This window comes from Halichoerus grypus, chromosome 1 (assembly GCF_964656455.1).
Source record: "Halichoerus grypus chromosome 1, mHalGry1.hap1.1, whole genome shotgun sequence".
Classification (NCBI taxonomy): Eukaryota; Metazoa; Chordata; class Mammalia; order Carnivora; family Phocidae; genus Halichoerus; species Halichoerus grypus.
The window spans coordinates 164,755,913-164,775,134 of NC_135712.1; the positions used below are offsets into that span (position 1 = coordinate 164,755,913).

General features: G+C 44.9%; 1 protein-coding gene across 4 annotated transcripts in view; it reads left to right on the top strand.

The window, feature by feature from the left end:
• Positions 1–19,222, top strand: part of VGLL4 (vestigial like family member 4) — a 186,672-nt gene that overhangs the window by 23,796 nt on the left and 143,654 nt on the right. The window contains exon 1 of one of the 4 annotated variants that reach the window (XM_036101332.2): positions 9,247–9,385. The exons of 1 other annotated variant lie outside the window; for it this stretch is intronic. The gene's annotated coding sequence lies outside the window, so the exon portion shown is untranslated. Of the gene's footprint in view, positions 1–9,246; positions 9,386–9,784; positions 9,838–10,316; positions 10,469–19,222 lie in introns of those variants that run through there. 2 more of the 4 variants (XM_036101352.2, XM_036101342.2) reach the window with 2 other exon arrangements.

The following is a 19,222-nucleotide window of genomic DNA, read 5'->3' on the forward strand; positions in this document are numbered from 1 at the left end:
GAAAAGCCACCAAGCTTTTGGGGTCAACTCTTGCAGTAGCTGACATTGCCTGATACATCTACCACCAAAACACAGCTCAAATTTGTTCACCTGGCTTCCTTCACCTCTTGTTTTGTTTTGAACTGCCATCCTCTCTCATATGAAAGACTATGAAAGTCTCCTACCTTATCTCCTTGCCTCTATCTCCCTGCCAGCTACAGATCGGGTGTTTGCCCCCTGCAGATTCATATGCTGAAGCCCAGTCCCCATGTGATGGTGTTAGGAGGTGGGAGCCTTTGGAAGGTGATCAGGTCACGAGAGTGGAGCCCTCCTGAATGGGTTTAGTGCCCTTATACAAGACCCTAGAGAGCCCCTCTGCCCCTTCCACCATGTGAGAACACAGCAAAAAATGCCCGCCTAAGAACCAGGAAGTTGGCTCTCACCAGACACCGAATATATACGGGACACCTTGATCTCGGACTTCCCAGCTTTCAGAACTGAGAGAAATAAATGTTTGTTGTTTAAGCTCCCCCATCCATGGTATTTTTGTTATACAACCCAAACGGACTAAGACATCCCCACAGCCTATTCTCCACACAGCCATTATAGAGGTCTTTTAAGAACTCAAACCTGTGTTACCTCCTTCCCTAAACCCCCTCAAATGGCTTCCTTTTACACGCAGAATAAAGTCTGAACTCCTCGCTATAGCCTGCCTATTTCCCTAACTGTATCTCAAATGTCTCTCCCTCTCACTGATTATGTGTGGTCCAGCCACCCTGGCCTTCACATGGTTCTTCAAACATGGCAGATCTGCTCCTGTCCCAGAGACTTCGCACTTGCTATTTTTCCTGTCTGGAAATCCTTCCCCCAGATTGTGGCATGACTGGTTCCTCGTTATCATTCAGTTCTCAACCCAAATGTCACCTCGTCACAGAAGCCCTCCCTGATCATGCTGTCAGACTGAGGCCATTCTGTGGCCACCACCAGTCATTCTCTATTTCATGTCCCTGTTGTATTTTTTCATTGCTCTTACTACTATCTTTAACTCTTTTAAGGTAACTTATGTGACTTAAATTATGTTTCCTGGCTAATTGTCTCTCTTCCCACCTCCTCCCCAACACCTCCCCATTAGAGTATAAGCTCCTTCAGGGCAGGACCTTGTCTGTTTTATTGATAGCCCCAGCTTCAACATCTAGAAATGTAAATGGCAAACAGAAAGTGCTCTAGACAATAGGAAGGCAGGGAGGGAAGGAGGATGGGAAGTCAGAAGGAAGGAGGGAGGGAGGAATAATTGCCCTAATTAGATCAAGACCCCTCACAGTGCAACCCCAGGGTCCACACCAAGTTCCTGGAGATGGGGGAGGAGTGGAATGGGGAAAAACAGATGGAAGGCAGGCTGAGAAGCACTATGGCTTCTGAAGCAGCCTCAAGGGTATAGAAATGACATCACCTACCACCCTAAGGCATCAGCTTACTGTTCTCCGCAAAGCTCCCACTCTGGAAGGGAAAAAAACACCCTTTTCTCTCTTTTTTTCTTTCTGTGCAGAAACCTCATCTATTTTGGACCCAAACCCATTTCCCCTACTGCCAATAAGCACTGGAAAGATAATGGGGCCTCCTCATATATGTAATTCAGAAGCATATTAAACTATAAACATAGTATAATGAAGACATGGTTGCCCAAGATGAGTATTTATTTATTTATATATATCAAGTTCTTTCAAAAATAGGTTTGTACATTGTGGTGCTCTAAATACAAACACAGCCTGCTTATTGGGGATGTCAGCATTATGCACAGTAGGGGCACATTAGGCTTTGAGCTGGAGCCACTTTTATTGAATATGCAACTGTCCTAATGTAGACGAAAATATTTTTTAAAAATATACAAACTAATATGAATTCAGCAGTTTAAGTAGGGTTGACTTGGATTTTAGAGCTGTCTTAAGTAATCAACTGTAGGGTCAAACAGATGAATGATGAAGTGGAAAAAACAGCCATTAAATAATTTTACTATTTTTTAAAGTACTTAATGCTTAAAGAAAACCCTGAATCTTTTTTTTCCAGTTAGGGCTTTTCTCTTTCTTTTTTTTCTCCAGTTTTATTGTGGTATAATTGACACACAACACTGGATACTATAATGTCTTGACTTACACATATTGTGAAATGATTGTGAAATGATCACCACAATGTTTAGTATTTGTTTGATCAGACCTTTCTACGTAGGAATCATCCCCAATGTATAGGAGAGAAGATAGAAGGGTGGGCAGTGTCCAAGCTTGTGTGCAATGTCATGCAGCTGGAAAATGGTGGGACTGGGGTTTGAACTCTGGTCTGGCTGATGCCAACATCTCAGCAATTCTCATGTGCCAAGTGTTTCTCCATCCTTTGACAAACGATGTCAAAAATGATGTTAGAACCTCAGTAAGTTCCAATTCCATATGGTAGCCCACAGGGGATGGGCCACCAAAAGGAGACATTTCCCTTCAGAGTTGAAGTGTTGGTCTAGAACAGTTGATTTAATGGTTTACTTAGAAATTCTCAACAGGGTCTTTTCTGGGTAAACAGTGATTCGATTGAAAGATCGAATTAGGATCAGGACAGCTGGTTTGAATCCTGGCTCTGTAGTACTAAAGGCAAAGGTTTTACCCTCTCTGAGCCCCCATTATTTCATCCATAGAATAGGGTTGATAATGTCTTCCTCACAAGATTAAGTTACATTAAATGGGAAGGCTCAGCAGAGTGCCTTGCACATAGTTGGCACCCAGGAATGTTGATCTTCTTCCTTCCTTGTTTACTTTCTTCTTGCCTATATATAGCACATGCTTGTAAGAGCTGAATGCAAAGCAAGAAATTGGAGCCAAGAGAGATGTGGCAATCTTGGTTTGAAGAATTTCTCTCCTAGGTGGTGTTGTCCTCTGAGTGATTCCACACTCAGAGGAAAAACACATACTCATTTCTGGTAAGTTCCCTGGCTCAAACCATTCTCTGTCTGAGAGTTAGCTAGTTACCTGTGGTCAAACTCTCGATGCCCTTGAATCCAGCATCTGCAACATTCTTTTCTCTGGAAGATGGCTCCTATTGTCTCCTGCCCCAGCCCACTGGTTTGTCTTTAAGAAAGATGGCAAGCATCTATTGCCAAGATGAATTGTTCTTATGGTATTTGAAGGAAAATTCCTTGTGTGAGGATGAATCCAATCTTTGGATCAGTTAGACAGGTATCACTCAGAGATCTGAGGTCTAAGCAATTGTTCTGGCCATAAATCTAGTCTTGCTCAAGAGCATTCATTCAGAACCATGCTGTGAAAAGAGCTGACATTCAGAAAAATACTTAACCACTGACTCCTTGACAGGTTTCAAATGGTACTGCTCCAAACCTTGGAATATCACCTTCATTGAATTCCACAGACAATTTGAGGCTTGGGTTACTACTACTCAAAATGGTCCTATCACTGGACTCCATCCAATTGGGTGAAGGGTAAAATTCATGTTGGGTCATGGTGGAGATGAGGCTCATTTGTGGACTCTGAGATGGTTGCAAGGAAAGAAAGAAAGGGAATTAATTGAGTGCTTACCTTGTGCCTGGCACTGTTAGATGCTTTCATACACATCTGCCTAGAAATTCTGCAAACGTGTTAACCACTCATAGCCCTATTATTTACCACATTCCAAAATGTGAGCAGTAGAGGACTTACTTAGCAGGCCAGGTCTGGGTTTGAATTCTGACTGCCTGCAATAGAATGATAGCTCAATGAGAGCAATGTTTGTTTGCTGCTGTGTCCCCAGTGCCTACGAAAGTCCCCTGGACATAGTAGGACCCCAATCCTTATTTGCAGAGTTGGGCTGCTTAGCCTCTTTAAAACTTCTGTTGCCTCAACAATAAAAGTAGGAAAAATAAAACCTATATAATGGGATTTTTTAATTACACTTTTTATTTTGAGATAATTATAGATTTGCATGCAATTATAAGAAATAATATAGAGAGATCCTATGTATCCTTTCCCCATGTGGTAACATCTTGTGAAACTACAATATAATATCACAACCAGATTACTGACATTGAAAACAAAAAAGAAAAAAAGAATATTGACATTGATCAATCCATTGATCTTGTAGGATTTCCCTTCTAGGATTTTTATGTGGATGAAATGCAATTATACGGGCATAATGTGCAGCACAGTACATGCGTATTGTAAGCATTTAAAAATGGTAGTTAATATCCTCCTAGGAGACAATATGGTGTAGACCAGTGGTTCTCAAAGGGTAATGTGCTTATGAATCATCTGGGGAGCTTGTTGAAATGCCAGTTCTAATTCAGTAGGCCTGGGTCGGGCCTAAGAGTCTGCATTACTAGCAAGCTCCCAGGGGATGTCTGATGTGGAGTGACAGGCTAAGCATGTGGACTCCAGAATTAGACTGTGAGGTTCAATTCTAGTTGCACGGTTATTACCTTCAAGACCTTGGACAAGTTATTTAACATCTCTGTGCTTCGGTTTCTTCATTCGCTTAAATAATGGGGATATTTATAGTCCCTACCTCATAGGGCTGTTGTGAGCCTTAAACTAGATAATTGTTTTAAAGCACTTAGAACAGTGTCCAGACCATAGTAAGTGCTTATTAAATGTTAGGTATCATTATTACTTTAGATAATTTCTTATTCTGTATTCTTGCAGTGAAATAAGATCATTTGAGTTTTTCCACTGGTTACTTTGGCCTCTGGAAAAGTAGAAGTTCACCTGTTCCCACTCAATGAGACAAGAGAAGTTATAGCTAGAAGGAATTTTTAGAGCTCCTCTAATCAGAAATGGCAAATACCAGTACATCAGTCCCTATACCCTGCCCTCAGCAGACATTACTAATCAATTCTGACACTTCTTTTTTCATTGAACCTCAGTTGTGGCTTCAGAGTCCTTCTCAAGAGAGGACTCCAGACAGAGCCGATGCTCAAGATGACACCTGTTTGCCAAACCTGATCTGATCTAAGCTCTTTACAGGTGTGGAGACTTAGACCCATAGGTGTAAAATGATTTTCATGGGCTCACACTGTCACCTAGAGAACACACATCTTCTGAATGAGAACCCATATCTTCTGTCTCCTCAGTGAGTGCTCTTTATGGAACAATTTGGTGTGAAGAGAAGAAGAGAGCAGAATAAATTCCTGTGAGCACATTACAAGCAAAGGGCCATGGGGTAGAAAAGAACATTCTTCCTCAGCAGGTTAATGCACTGAGAAGATTAATGAGTCTCTATGCACTATGAGCATTTCAGTTTGGCAGCCATCTTGGTGTTTCCCCAATTTCCCTCTTGGAAGTATGACATGAGAGGACATATTGGAAAATAAACTACTTGTTGGGAATTTGGTGTGGGGAAAAAACCCTCTTTTTACAATACTGAGTCATTGGAGAGCCTTAACAAATTGTAAGGAGCAAATGGAAAAGCAAAGGACTTATTCTCACCTGACTGAACTCCTGAGGGCCTTTCAAAGTGTTGCTTTGGTCAGAATCTTGGTGCCTCCCCACCTTCACTTGCTGACAGCTGTGTTATATATCCTGTAGTTCCCACTCTCCCTTGTCCTATCCTTTCTCCTCTCCGGACTGTGCCTGATGTCACAGGCCCTCACAGACCCTCATGGACACTCCACTTCAAGGTAGATCAGATTGATGCCATTTCTATGGATGAGTAGAAAGAGAAGAATCAGGTTGTCTCTATGAACAATTTGAACTATGAAGATACAAAGGGAGTCCATTACCAGGGGAGCAAAATTCAAAAGGAGCGGTAGGGACAAAGTAGGAGCCGAAGTGACCAGGAAGCTCCTTGGTGGAGGGATGAGAAGGAATTAAACAGGGGAGGGGCACAGAGAAACAGAGAGAGGACTGGCCAATGACACTGTGGCCTGTGGAGGAGGCAGGATAATAGTCCACAGAGTCTCTTTTCGGTCCTTGGCATTTTCTTTTCCTTTTAATTTTTTAATGTTTTAATATAAAAATTTCAAACACAGGTAAGAGTAGACAGAACAGTATAAAAAACTGCCTATACCCATCACTTGGCTTCAACCATGATCAATTCAGGGCAAATTTTGTTTTTTTTCAACCTCCGCTCACCTACCTCTTGGATTATTTTCATTCTTTAAAAAAAAAAAAAAAAATTTCTGGGGGCACCTGGGTGGCTCAGTTGGTTAAGCGTTTGACTATTGATTTTGGCTCAGGTCATGATCTCAGGGTCGTGAGATAGAGCCCTGCCTTGGGCTCTGTACTCAGTGGGGAGTCTGTTTGAGGATTCTCTCCCTCTCCCTCTGCCCCCCCCGCATCCTGCTCACACTCCCTCCCTCTCTCTCTAAAATAAATAAATAAATCTTAAAAAAAAATTTCTGCAGGCGCCTGCCTGGTTCAGTCGGTAGAGCATGCGATTCTTGGTCTCAGGGTCCTGAGTTCAAGCCCCACATTGGGTATGGAGTTTACTTAAAAAATAAATAAATTTCTGGTGCATTTATAAAATCCTTGGTTTGCAGCACATTCTCATTATGGTCCATGTACAACCTATCTTTGTTTTTTCAGTTAGCTACTTCAGCAGTTTTTGTTTTGTTTTGTTTTGTTTTTGTTTTTAGAAAGTTGCCCAATTTGTTTTTTTAAAATTATGCTAAAATACACATAAAATAAAATTTACTATTTTAACCATTTTTAAGTGTGTGGTTCAGTGGCATTCACATTGTTGTGCAACCATCATTTAAGTGGTTATTTTTAATAGTGAACCTGTGAATCCACCACCCAAAGGTGAGGAGCTTGCCGATAACCTCCATCTAACCAATGGCCTTTCCCACCCATCCAATGCAGTCCCCTCCCTAGGTAATTACCATTCTGAATCCTCTGGTCATCATCCCCTTATTTCTTTTGTATTAGTGTTATTGCAGGTGTATGTACTCCTACAATTCTTTTTCATTTTATTTGCAACATTACAAATAGGATATTATGCTGTATATAATCTTTTGGGACCTACTTTTTTCACCTAATATTGTCAAGACTCATCCCTATTGGGGCACCTGGGTGGCACGGTCGGTCGAGCCACAGACTTGGCTCAGGTCCTGATCTCAGGGTTGTGAGATCCGCTCAGCATGGAGTCTGCTTGAGATTCTCTCTCCCTCTCCCTCTGCCCCTCCCACTCGTGCTTTCTCTCTCTCTCTCTTTCAGATAAATAATCTTTCAGATAAATAAATAAATCTTTTTTTAAAAAAAGATTCATCCCTATAGTTACATGTTAGCATAAGTCGTTTGTTTAGGCTGCTAATATCCCATTATGTGAATAGTCAATGTACCTGACATGTTCCAGTTCCAGTCCACCTACATCTTGAAGACATACCCCCTTTTTCTTAGGATAACTTGAGTCTGTCTTTCTTCTGCACAACTAAAACAGTCAGGCTAAAACAACCATGCTTAGATGTTGCCAGAGCGAAGTCACACTAATGCTGATGTAAGGGAAGCAGTGAGATTAATTCTTGGAAAGGTCGAAGACTGGTCACATCCATGAGAAAAGGCCCTCTGTCCCCATGATTTATCTGCAGAGTAAGGTTTGCGCTGAGCAGTGATGGAAATTAAAGAGGCAGCTTTAGGACCTCCACACTGACCCCAAATGGAAATCATTTAGCAGCATACAAATGGCAGAATTGTCATAAAAATAAAATGAGATAATGATATGTGGGGACACTTTATAAACCCCAAAGCCATTTTATAAATGTGTAGTAGTAGTATTATTGCTATCATTATTCATTTGCATTATCTGGGCAAATTATTTTCCCATCCCCCCGTGTTAAAGTGGGTGTCTGTTTATAAGGTGCCACAGCAGGACTGGATTTAAGGTAGGAAGAGAAAGGAGGAAGATGTGAGTATTCATCCAAGATTCTGCCTAATCCTCGGTCCCTGCAGTGGATCTTCAAGGTAAGAATTATCTGTTTTACAGATGAGAACACTGAGCTTGATGACATGCCCAAAATCCTGTAACAAACACAGATAGACTTTGGATTCAAATCCAGGTCTGTCCAAACCCAAAGCCCTTTTTCTGTCTTGCCACACTTCCTGAAATCTGCCCATGCAGTCCTCATTCTTTCCCCATGCCCTGCCCTAACTTGGCAGGATGAAAACCTCTTCTTTATGATCTCTTCAGGGTGGTTCTTTTTTTTTTTTTTTCCTCCTAGTCTGAGACTACTGATGAACTAACATGGAGTCTAAGTAAAAATATCTTTGGGAAGACTGGGAGCCTTCCTGGCTTTAATCTGTGAATTTTAATCTGGGGAGTGGGAAACCAGGGGTTGACTTGTCACTTGGGTTCCCATTTACAGTGATCCTGTGTGGCCTGGAGGAGTGTATTTTACAAGGGGCCATAAGACGCATGCTCTGGTGCAGGCAACACTTCTACCTGCTTTAGGTAAAACATCTAATCTGGCTGTAAAATAGAACTATTAATGCCTGTCCTGCTACCCAACAGGGGCTAAGATCAAATGAGGTAACATGCTGTGACTTGATATGATCGGATGAGGTAATAGATGGGAAAACAGTGTGAAAACTGCAAAGCATCCCCTTCCCCTCCCCCCAGCATTAATGTAAGCTGGTATTTCTTTTCATTGTTATCATTGCCTCTCAGCAGAGTCTTCTCCCAGGGAAAGCCCTATAGTAGGAGCTCCTAATAACGACCGAAGTTTGAGAACAGCCAGAAGGCGAGCAACACGAAGCCATTTAAAGCAAACCAGAGGAAGTCCAGTCTCTGACTATTTATTTTATGAAGTTAGCGGCTGGATATGTTAAGCAAATGTTTTCTTAATTGTGGCAGTACGAGAAAACAATGGGGCAAGGGCTGCCGGAGACTGGAGTATCAGGCCTCCACCCCTCTTACCACCCCCCCCCCAAATCTCTAGAGAATGACAGGAAAAAATTAAAGACAGGGCTTTTCTTTTCGTGGTCACATGTCTACGCTGCTGCTGTAATAAGAACCTGCACCAATTAGAAATGTTTCACCTCCTCCCCTCTGCCCCTCCCCGGGCACATTTCAGAGCAGCCCGGGTTGTGGACTCCTGGAGTTTGCCAAGCACAGCAAACAGTGCTGTGTGAGCGGCTGGAGGGGGCTCTTTCACTCCGACCTCCCTCCCTTCCTCCTCTGCTCCCTCCCTTCCACACTGTTTTCATTTACTAGGACTTCCTCCTCCGGGCGAGGGAGGGGGAGGAAAGACGCTGAAGGGCGCCTGGGGCGTGAGTGTGCGTGCGTGTGTGTGTGTGTGTGTGAAGTGGAGTGAGTGGTGGAGTGTAAAATGCTGTAATGGGAGGAAACCGAGCCGCGTCTGAGTGCCCCGGACTGCAGCGGCCGTTCTGATCGCAGTGGCACCTGAGCACACACTTCCCCGAGCAAGTGCGACCTGTACCTGCAGGTACGTGTGGCCGCCGGCCCGTCTGGTCAGTTTGGCTTGGGGGTGTGGGTAACGAGAAGGTGAGGCAGCGGTCCAGGTCGGCGCCCGGGGGAGCGGGGAGAGCGGGGTGTGCGAGAGGCTCCCGCGTGCACTGAGGTCCCGCGGGTGAGCCGGCTGTGAGCGCCGGGCGCCGGAGGGGCTGTACGCCCTTGCAGGGGCTGCTCCTCGAAAAGAGGACGTGTGCGGGTCTGAAGCCGAGGGCGGCGTAGGGGCTGCAGGTCGTGCTCAAAGGCTCTGGCACTTGCTGGCTGCGCGTGGCGGTGAAGGGGCAGCGGGTCCAGTGGGTGCGGAGCACCGCTCGACCGTGGACGTCGGTGTCACGTGGGCTGTGTCCACCGGGTGCGTGGGCCCACTGTGTGCGTGTGAGGAACGTGCCTGGCCCACAGCGGCAGGCACCTGGGCGCGCACGAAAGGTTCGTTTGTGCGTGTACGCTGAAGGTGTGTTCCCACCGGCTGGGCCTTGGGGGGCATAGATATGTGTGAGATGCCGGGTCCTCGAGCCCTCGGGGACTGGCGCCTCCCCCGGGGGCCCAGAGCGGCTCCAGCCCCGCAGCGGCCGTTACCCGCCCGAGCGCGTCGGCACCCGCCGGGTAGGTGGGAGCCGCCGCCGCCGGGCGTGCGGCGGGCGGGGGAGGGGAAACAAGCCTCTCCTCCGCGCGCGAGGCCCCGCCCCCGCCTCCCTGCCCGCTCACCTGGGCTCGGCCGCCCACCTGCTCGGTGGGAGGGGCGTGTCCGGGGGCGTGTCCTGGCGGGCCAGGCGGAGCCCGGCAGAGCCCGGCTGAGGGCGGGCGGCGCCTCATTCCAGGGATTCCTCGCGCTTCCGCGCTCGCGTCCGCCGCGGAGCCGGCTCGGCGCGCGCCGCCCGCGTGTGCGTGTGGGTGTGCGGAGGGGGCGTCAGTGCGGGAGCGCGGGCGCGAGCGCGCCTGTGCGTCGGCGCGCCCCCGGAGTGCGCCCCGCGCGCTCGGCGGCCCCGCCTCCACCCCCGCCCCCGTCCCCCACGGGGCTCGACCGGCCCGGGGCGGGCGAGCCCAGAGCCGCCCGGCGGTGAGTGCGGGAGAACCCGGCCCGCGAGGGCTGGCCTGCGGGGGAAGTCCGGTTGGGCTGACTCGGAGCAGGACTGAGGGCGTCCTCCTGGAGGGAGGAGGCGGCTGGTTCTCGCGGGGCAACTTGAGGCTCCCAGCGGGAGCCGAAGCTCCAGGGCTTTCGAAGGGAGGTCCGGCTCCTGGCGGGGCGGGGGGGGAGGGTCCCGCGAGGAAGGCGTCCTGGGAGTGCGAGGCACGGGGCCGGGGAGGGGGCCCGGCGCGCCCTGTAGACCCTTGGTCCTGGCCAGCGGCAAAGGAGGGCTGGGTTCAGGACTGCGGGAAGGGGCTGAGGATGGGCAGCTGGGAAGGGTCTTTCTTTTCTCTTCATATACTCCCTGCCCCTCCCCAAAACAAAACGGCACACTCTTCCAGCACCGAGTGCAGGCCTCGCCGAAACGCAAAGGTCTTTTCCTTTTTTTTTTTTTTTTTTGCTTTGCTTAAAGTCTCCTTTGATTCCTGACACTGAGACAGTGAAATGTCTTAGGTTAGGATGACAGTACTTGCTTGGGCTATTAACTTAGTCTTTATGCACTTTCCTGGCATATATTCGTGTATTTAAGCTAGATGATTAAAAAAATCGGTTTCACTTTGATCATTGGTGCTGTATGTTTGCTGGTTGTATTTCCTTCTCTGTGGTTAATAAGAACCAGCAGCCCGGGAGCCGGCGGTGGAGACGGCTCTTCTAGTTTTTATCGCCCCTGGTTGCTCCCTCTGTTTGAAAGGTACTGTCTTCCAGTTTGTAGATTTTGCAAATCTTTTTCTAAATCCAAGCCTACCTTGACGAGAATGAAGGCTTGCATTTGTTTCCTCTGAACATTCAAAGACAAAACCAAGAAAAGATAGTTTTCCTATTGGTATTTGAAGGTCAGTTTTGCATACCATTTTAGCATACCAAACTTTAACTCTTTGCTCTAGTCCACTAACTTGTAATGTTCATTGTTTCCTCCTTGCCGCGCATGACTGTGAGGAGTAGCGTGGGTAGCTGAAAGAGAGCTTTGGGGTCAGTGCCTTAAGGCTGTACCGATGACACGATCTTGGAACAAGTTATTTATCATCTCTAAATCTCAATGCCTTAATTTTAAATAATGCGTTTAAAAATACTTTCTTCAGAAATTTGTTGTCTTATACTCAAGACACAATTTTGTGTTGGTTGATTGGTTGGGTTTTTTTTTTCTTTCTGTGTGTTTCCTGTTGCATCTGGCTGAAAATCATCTCCCCCACGGTAGAAATGATGTAAACCCCTCAAATTGTTATTTAATTTTCATGCAACTTTAATCCCAGGCTGATTTCCCCTGCCACTGTTTTTGTCACACTTTGGGGCAGCTTGCTTTTGCTTTCCATTTGGAAGGGAATGCAAACTAATTTTTATGTTGACCCAACAAAATACAATTAAGAAGATAATTCTGCTATAAATAACCATGGACTACATTCCAAAACTGTGAATGTTGTAGTAAAAACAGCTCTGGCTTATTTCTGGAGACTTGACTTTAAGTCCAATCTCTGTCACCTACTAAGTTGGTGACCAGAAGTAGTTACTTCTACTTAACCTTTGTATTTGATTTTCCTCTATAAGAAGGTAATTGTATCTGTTCCCAATACATCACAGAAGTTCAGGAATTACAGGGAATAATGTTCTCCGAAAAGTAGTTTGCATTATGTTATTATAAAGGTCTTCGAAGATTTGAGAGAGCTTTTTAATGGCAGTCATCGCCACTTCCCCCAACTGATTTAGAACTGTGAGTTCACCTGAAGAATTTAACACTTCTTACAGACACCATCATTATGAAACCAAACTTTCACTTTCAGATGTTCTGTTTGACAAGAGTGCTGTAAGGGGAAATTCCTCTTACCTGCTTATGGAGCCTTGTTCCTGACCTTTCCTGGTTGCCAAATCAAATCCCAAGGAAGATTTTACTTTGTGTCTTTCCTCAGTATCTTTCCTGGGTAGTTTTGCTGTGCAGGTTCTAGTTTGCCTTAGTAGAATGAAAAATAAAATAACCATCATAAAAGTTGCTTTGCAACTTTGATTATGACTTCATAAAATAATACGAGTTGTAAATTCAGGAAGTAAAAGTCACATACATTGGGAAAATTTTAATGTAACTAAAATTATGACACTGTAGTGATCTTAAGATACCAAGTCTGGTTTTGGCCTGTGTTAGATAAGCTATTGCAGAACCTGGTGAGAGAGAAAGTTTTTGCTTGTTAAGTTTGTGCATAGCCGAAGCTCATTTGTGATTGTTTTAGGGAGCCCATCTAAAGGTAATGAAGTCGATATGTGAGAGCCTAATAGCAGAGAAAAGGGAATGCTGCCAACAGTCTGTAGCAATTTAGAATCTGACCACATTGAAACAACTACAGCAACAACAACTGCTTAGAAATTGGACTGCCAATGGGACGCCTGGGTGGCTCAGTCAGTTAAGCGTCTGCCTTCGGCTTGGGTCATGATCTTACGGTCCGGGAATCGAGTCCCGCATCAGGCTTCTTACGGGGAGCCTGCTTCTCCCTCTGCCTGCCGCTCCCCCTGCTTGTGCTCTAGTGCTCTCTCTGACAAATAAATAAGTAAAATTAAAAAAAAAAAAAAAGAAAGAAAAAATTGGGCCGCCAGATCTTGAGAGTATGATCTGTCAAGGTAAGAAAGGCAGGCAGGAGCATAAGTGGGAGGTGCTGAAACCAGAAAAATTCTTGCTACCTGGGACGCAGTATGACAACTCCTTTGCAAAGGAGGAAAACCTTGTAGAATGCATTGTGTCTCATGCCTCAGGTCTGATAACCAGATATAGTCCATTCTCGGATTTCTTCATCTACTTACTAAAATTTATTTGGAAGCCTGAATCCGAACTTGCAGGACTTTCTCCGTCATCCCTGCACATGCACAGAGTAGTGAAAAATCTGAGTCTTCCCAGGTGAGGTCAGGCAAGTCAAGACTCTGACTTCTTGTTTCAGCTCTCACACTGTACTCCTACTTGTGGTCTATTTAGTGCCACATTTTTCTCATTTGGGGGCTTTCTGTTGTTTTTGGTGTTTATAGTGGCCCCCCAGCATAGTGTTCCCAAGAGCAAGGAGGCTGTGATGTGCCTTTCAGAAAAAATATGGGGAGAAAATATGTGCTTTAGATAAGTTTCATTCAGGCATGAATTATAGTGCTGTTGCCCATGAACTCAATGTGAGTGAATCAGTAATAGATATCACATAAGGTGTCTTTAAACAGAAACACCTAGAACAAGGCTATGTATTGATCAGTTGACAAAAATGCAACCAGTGGCTCAAAGGAACCTAACCGTGTGCTTTTCCTAGGAGCAATGGTTCAGTGTTCGTTAACTCAGTGTTCTTGGAGACTTTAGAGAGCATGACAGCTGTGAATAATGAGAATTGAGCATATTTACTGATGCTGATAACTAGAGTGCTTCCTAATGGTATAATGTGTCATGGGTTAGAAGGCTTTATCTAGGCTTTAATAGGCTGAGTTGAGATTTTGGAACAATGGACAGTTAGACTTAAGTATTATGGGAAGTTTGCCACCTTGGACTTTGGTGCAAGTTCATGTGTCTCGTTCTTGGGGGTAAAAGGTCCCTGAGAGGGACGCCTGGGTGGCTCAGTCTGTTAAGCATCCGACTCTTGATCTCCGCTCAGGTCTGGATCTCAGGGTCATGAGTTTGGGCCCTGTGTTGGGCTCCACTACTTTAAAAAAAAAAAAAAAAAGGTCCCTGAGAGGATGGGCACCTCAGGACTTGTGAATGGGAAATTCTAAGTATCCAAATAAAAGAAATGGCAAGAACAGGCATATCCGGAGTAAACTAAAAACGCCAGTGAGTTTCCCTTATTTCATATGCAGTGCTGTAGGAGGCCGAGGTCTTGGAAATGAAGAGAGATTCACAATAGCCTAAACATGAGAAAGAAAAGCATAGTTCATTTTTATGTGACAACAGTGTCGACAAATGGTGGGAATAGGTAGTCTCAAAAAGTCCAGACTTGAATTTTATTTTCTTTTACTTAGACACAGTGGTGTTAGTGTGGGCCCTCCGTACGGTTTCCAGGGGACCCTTTGGGGAGATGGGTAAACTTCAGCCGGCAGGGAGAATTTTATACCAGCACTGAGCAGCCTCACATAAAAGATCAGGAAATATGCTGTAACCTAAGTTTAGTTTTGCAGCATTGGGCTTATATACTCGACTGGCACGTGGTCAGCTTTCGTACTGTCTGTGCGGGTGCAGGGCTGACACTGATACCAAACTGTATTACAGGACTGGAGGATTTAGTTACTTCATGGTAGCACTGCTTGGCAGCTCCCGTTGCCAGGGTCATCAAGACGACTACATTATCATATCCCTAACACACACGCCTCCGGGCCCGGCGGAGGGGTGATTAAGGAGGTCCATAGAGTCATCCATTTTAGCATAAGAAAACCTGAAGTGGTTGAATTGAGCATTGGTTCAGGACTTTCCATCCAGAGTGGTACCCTTTATTCAGCCCAAGCTGCCTGGGATCTCAGTCTCTATTGAGATGATGGGAGGTGGAGACCAGCAGTAGGCAGAGCCCAGGTGATGGCAGACGCCTGAGGTTACCTTGTTCCGACATCTAATGAATCCCACTTTGGAGGACAAAGAGATGGATGGCTGCCCAACCCATAGGCTGCGTCCTGCAGAGCTTTCATAGGAGGGGCCTCATATCATTATGGAAAGGGTACAAGACTGTCCCAGCTTACCAAGTTTTATAATTTTCTAGGACAATGGAAGGACTGCCATCAGCTGACTTTTTTTTTTTAATTTTCATCATTAGTTTTAGATGTAGTGTTCCATGATTCATTGTTTGTGCATAACACCCAGTGCTCCATGCAGAACGTGCCCTTTTTAATACCCATCACCAGGCTAACCCATCCTCCCACCTCCCTCCCCTCTAGAACCCTCAGTTTGTTTTTCAGAGTCCATCGTCTCTCATGGTTCGTCTCCCCCTCCAATTTCCCCCCCTTCATTCTTCCCCTCCTGCTAGCTTCTTCTTTTTTTTTTTTCCCCTTAACATATATTGCATTATTTGTTTCAGAGGTACAGATCTGAGATTCAACAGTCTTGCACAATTCACAGTGCTTACCAGAGCACATACCCTCCCCAGTGTCTATCACCCAGTCACCCCATTCCTCCCACCCCACCCCCCACTCCAGCAACCCTCAGTTTGTTTCCTGAGATTAAGAATTCCTCATATCAGTGAGGTCATATGATACATGTCTGTCTCTGTTTGACTTATTTCGCTCAGCATAATACCCTCCAGTTCTATCCACGTCGTTGCAAATGGCAAGATCTCATTCCTTTTGATGGCTGCATAATATTCCATTGTATATATATATACCACATCTTCTTTATCCATTCATCTGTTGATGGACATCTTGGCTCTTTCCACAGTTTGGCTATTGTGGACATTGCTGCTATAAACATCGGGGTGCACGTACCCCTTCGGGTCCCTACATTTGTATCTTTGGGATAAATACCCAGTAGTGCCATGAGCTGACTCTTATTCTGGGGCTTCTGCTTGAGGTTGGCAAGCACCTAAAAGCAGCCTAACTAGGGATTTTATGCATTCACGTTTTCAGTTGTCTGGAAATAAGTGTAGAACATGTGGATATTGTTTAGATTTAATACATTTGGCCTTGAAATAAATTTTCAGGAGTGGCTATGTGTAGAGGTGAGGAGTTGGATGTAAGTGGAAGCTGGCCAGGCCCTGACATGCTACTTGGTGGGGTGCTGTACATTATGGCAGTATGGGTCAGTTATTCACGCCAGCGATATGCCTAGGTAGGGAGTGCTGGCCTAGCAGAGGATCCATCTGTTCATGCTCTTTCTTTGGCAGTATGACTATTTTTTAAAGATTTATTTATTTATTTGTCAGAGAGTGCACACATGAACGGGGAGCGGCAGGCAGAGGGAGAAGCAGGTTCCCCGCTGAGCAAGGAACCCGATGCGGGACTCGATCCCAGGACCCCGGGATCAGGACCTGAGCCCAAGGCAGATGCTTAACCGACTGAGCCACCCAGGCGTCCTGACAGTATGACTCTTGGAAGAGTGTTTTGAATAAGGGCTGGTGACTATTTAGTGATGTGGTGTACAATTTAAGGTTGCGAGAAATACAAATAAGGTGCACATTTGAAAATATCATTCACTGATCCCTAACAGTTATCTATTGGAACCCAACAGCAGGTTTTCTTGAGCATGACTAAGTCGAAAAACCATGCTTCCTAATACTGAACCCGTTCGCGGAGCCTGCAGCCTTGAGGGCTTCCATTTCATTGCCGGGAGCGGCTTGCTCCACTCTCAGTACCAGCTGACGGCGAGCATTTTCTCACCTGTCTTGGTTACCATTCGTGTGACTTCATGCCTGTCTCTGTTCAAAGAAAGTGAAGTATGGCATCGTTTTCTCGTTCATAAGAGGGGAGGGTTTGTTTCCCTTTGCTCACTTTAGAAACAATAAAGTTATTGCCTGATGTATCTCAAGGTATAGGGGAAAGAACACAGATTAGAAGTCTTGCCTCGGTTGATGATGGAAGTGGTTTTTTGGGGAGGGTGGTATAACTTAATAAAACTAAAAATAACTGCTTTTCTCCAAAAGTCTTTATGAAAATCAGCTTAAGTATAGTAAAAATAGCAGTAGATGGTGAGTCAGGGGACTTGGACTCTAGTCTTAGTTTCTTCAGGAAGTCACTTATATTCTCGGCACCTTGGTTTTTCATCTGCAGAAGAATATTAATAATCCTATTTGGCCAACTTACAGTGAGAATCCAATGAAGTAATTTATGTGAGTGTGCTTTGGAAAAGCGTGTGCTCCACAACCTTACGTGGTGGCTGGATGGGGATGACATGTATTTCTCACTTGAGTTTACAAGGTACTTTGAGTTACACTGTATCATTTAGTCCACAGGCCAGGTTTGTGACCCTATGAAGTGAGCAACGTTATTGCCATTTTCTTTAGGTGAGGGACTTTGGGCCTGGAGAGGTTAAATGGCCCATACAATGTTAGGCTTGTAGAGCAAAGCCTAGAACAAAGCAGTGATTGTTGACTGAATGAGTGAAAGTGTTAAAGTAGGGCTCAAGTCCTGGCTCCATTGATTTAACAGATGGTGAAGTGTGAAAAGAAAAAAAGGATCTCACAAATGAGAGATATTTTCAGCAAGAACATAGAGGGGTGGTCTGAGAATTGGATGTTAACGGGAAGAATGTGTGTTGCGAGAAGTTAGTGGGGCATCAACTGGACACACTATGGAGAAGAAAACAGCTAGGAGGGTTGCTCATCTCCTTGACGTGCCCAAAGCTTTGCTTCCGTGTGGCTGCCAGAGTCTTCTGGTGATGATTTGGTCTGAAATTGTATTTCAGTTGTCCTTCTCACTGAGATGGACAGTGTGATTGATACCTATTTGGTTTAAGTTACTTCAGGGCAGTGAGTTTCCTTTTCCTTTTCTGTAATGTCTGTATATAGGTATTTTTTGTTTTTGTTTCTTTGTATATAGTTTTAATAGAAATAGGAGATACTCAATGAAAGCCTCTAAATTCTTGATGACCAAAAAGGTCATATACCTCCCGTGGTGGTGTGAGAGTTCATACTCGTAGGCTTGTCCTCCAGTTGTGCTTTATTAGCTGAGGCTGGTTTAGATTATCCCAGGAAGTGGCCCTGATTGCAGGGGATAGAGGGATGGAACAGGGCCAACAGGAATTAGAGATACTGACTAGTGTGCATCTGGAAGCTAGAGATGCCATCAGTATCTCAGGATAGTGAGGTCTTCCTATTTGTGGTTTTTGGCCAAGTGACAGTGTGGCAGGAACATCAGGAGGTTTGAATATGCTTCTCCCCACCCCCACTGGTTTCCAGCCCTTGCTAGGACAGTTGCTCCATATTCCCATAGTCTTTCCTAAATTATACAGTAGTTAGACCACCATTCCTGGCAGAGCCGTGGAGTGAGGCGGACCTGGTGCTATAGCTTTCACCTGGGAAATCTCCTTAGAACACTTCCATAACATATCTTGAAATTCTGTTCTTTTGCCTGAAAAAAAAATTGAATACACCCTGTGATTCTTTTTCCAAGACAGGTGCTTTTGTCCTCTTGTTGATCAAAAAGGGACAGTTCTTTGTGGAAGTCCAAATAATAGCATTCAAATTTATAGCTGAGCTTGTCATTAGCACTGAATGTCCCTAAGTTTTAATAGCTTTAGAATTGATCTCTTATTCTCTAATTCTCCACCGTAAGCTATTTGTAGGAGCATTAGTTAGTATTGGCAATAAGGGAGTTCGAAGAAAAGAATATGGGCTGGCAGAGAAAATATGGACTGTTGCTTGCAAAACAAAACAAAATGTATATTCTGTTCATGATGACTTATGGTCATATTTGTCAATAATCGCCAGGGAAGGTGAATGGATAGACTGGAAATGGGTTGCAAAAGAATAGAACACCTTTATAGATGCACATGATGTCTTTTTCCAAAACTACTTTCTTCTCACTTGATGTTATGTTTCAGATGTGAGCATTTCAAGTGATTGTATTTTTGGTTATCATGATATTATAATGTGAAAAGCATCACAGAAAGGAGAACATGCTACTGGGATGTACTTGGCTTTATTTTCTGGATGCTACATAATCTTTGGCAAAAGGTAGTAAATGATTTATGGTTCATAAAGGATATACAATAAACCAGGCATCTCTCTCCCCTGTGTAAAACCATTCAGACCATTCAGGGGC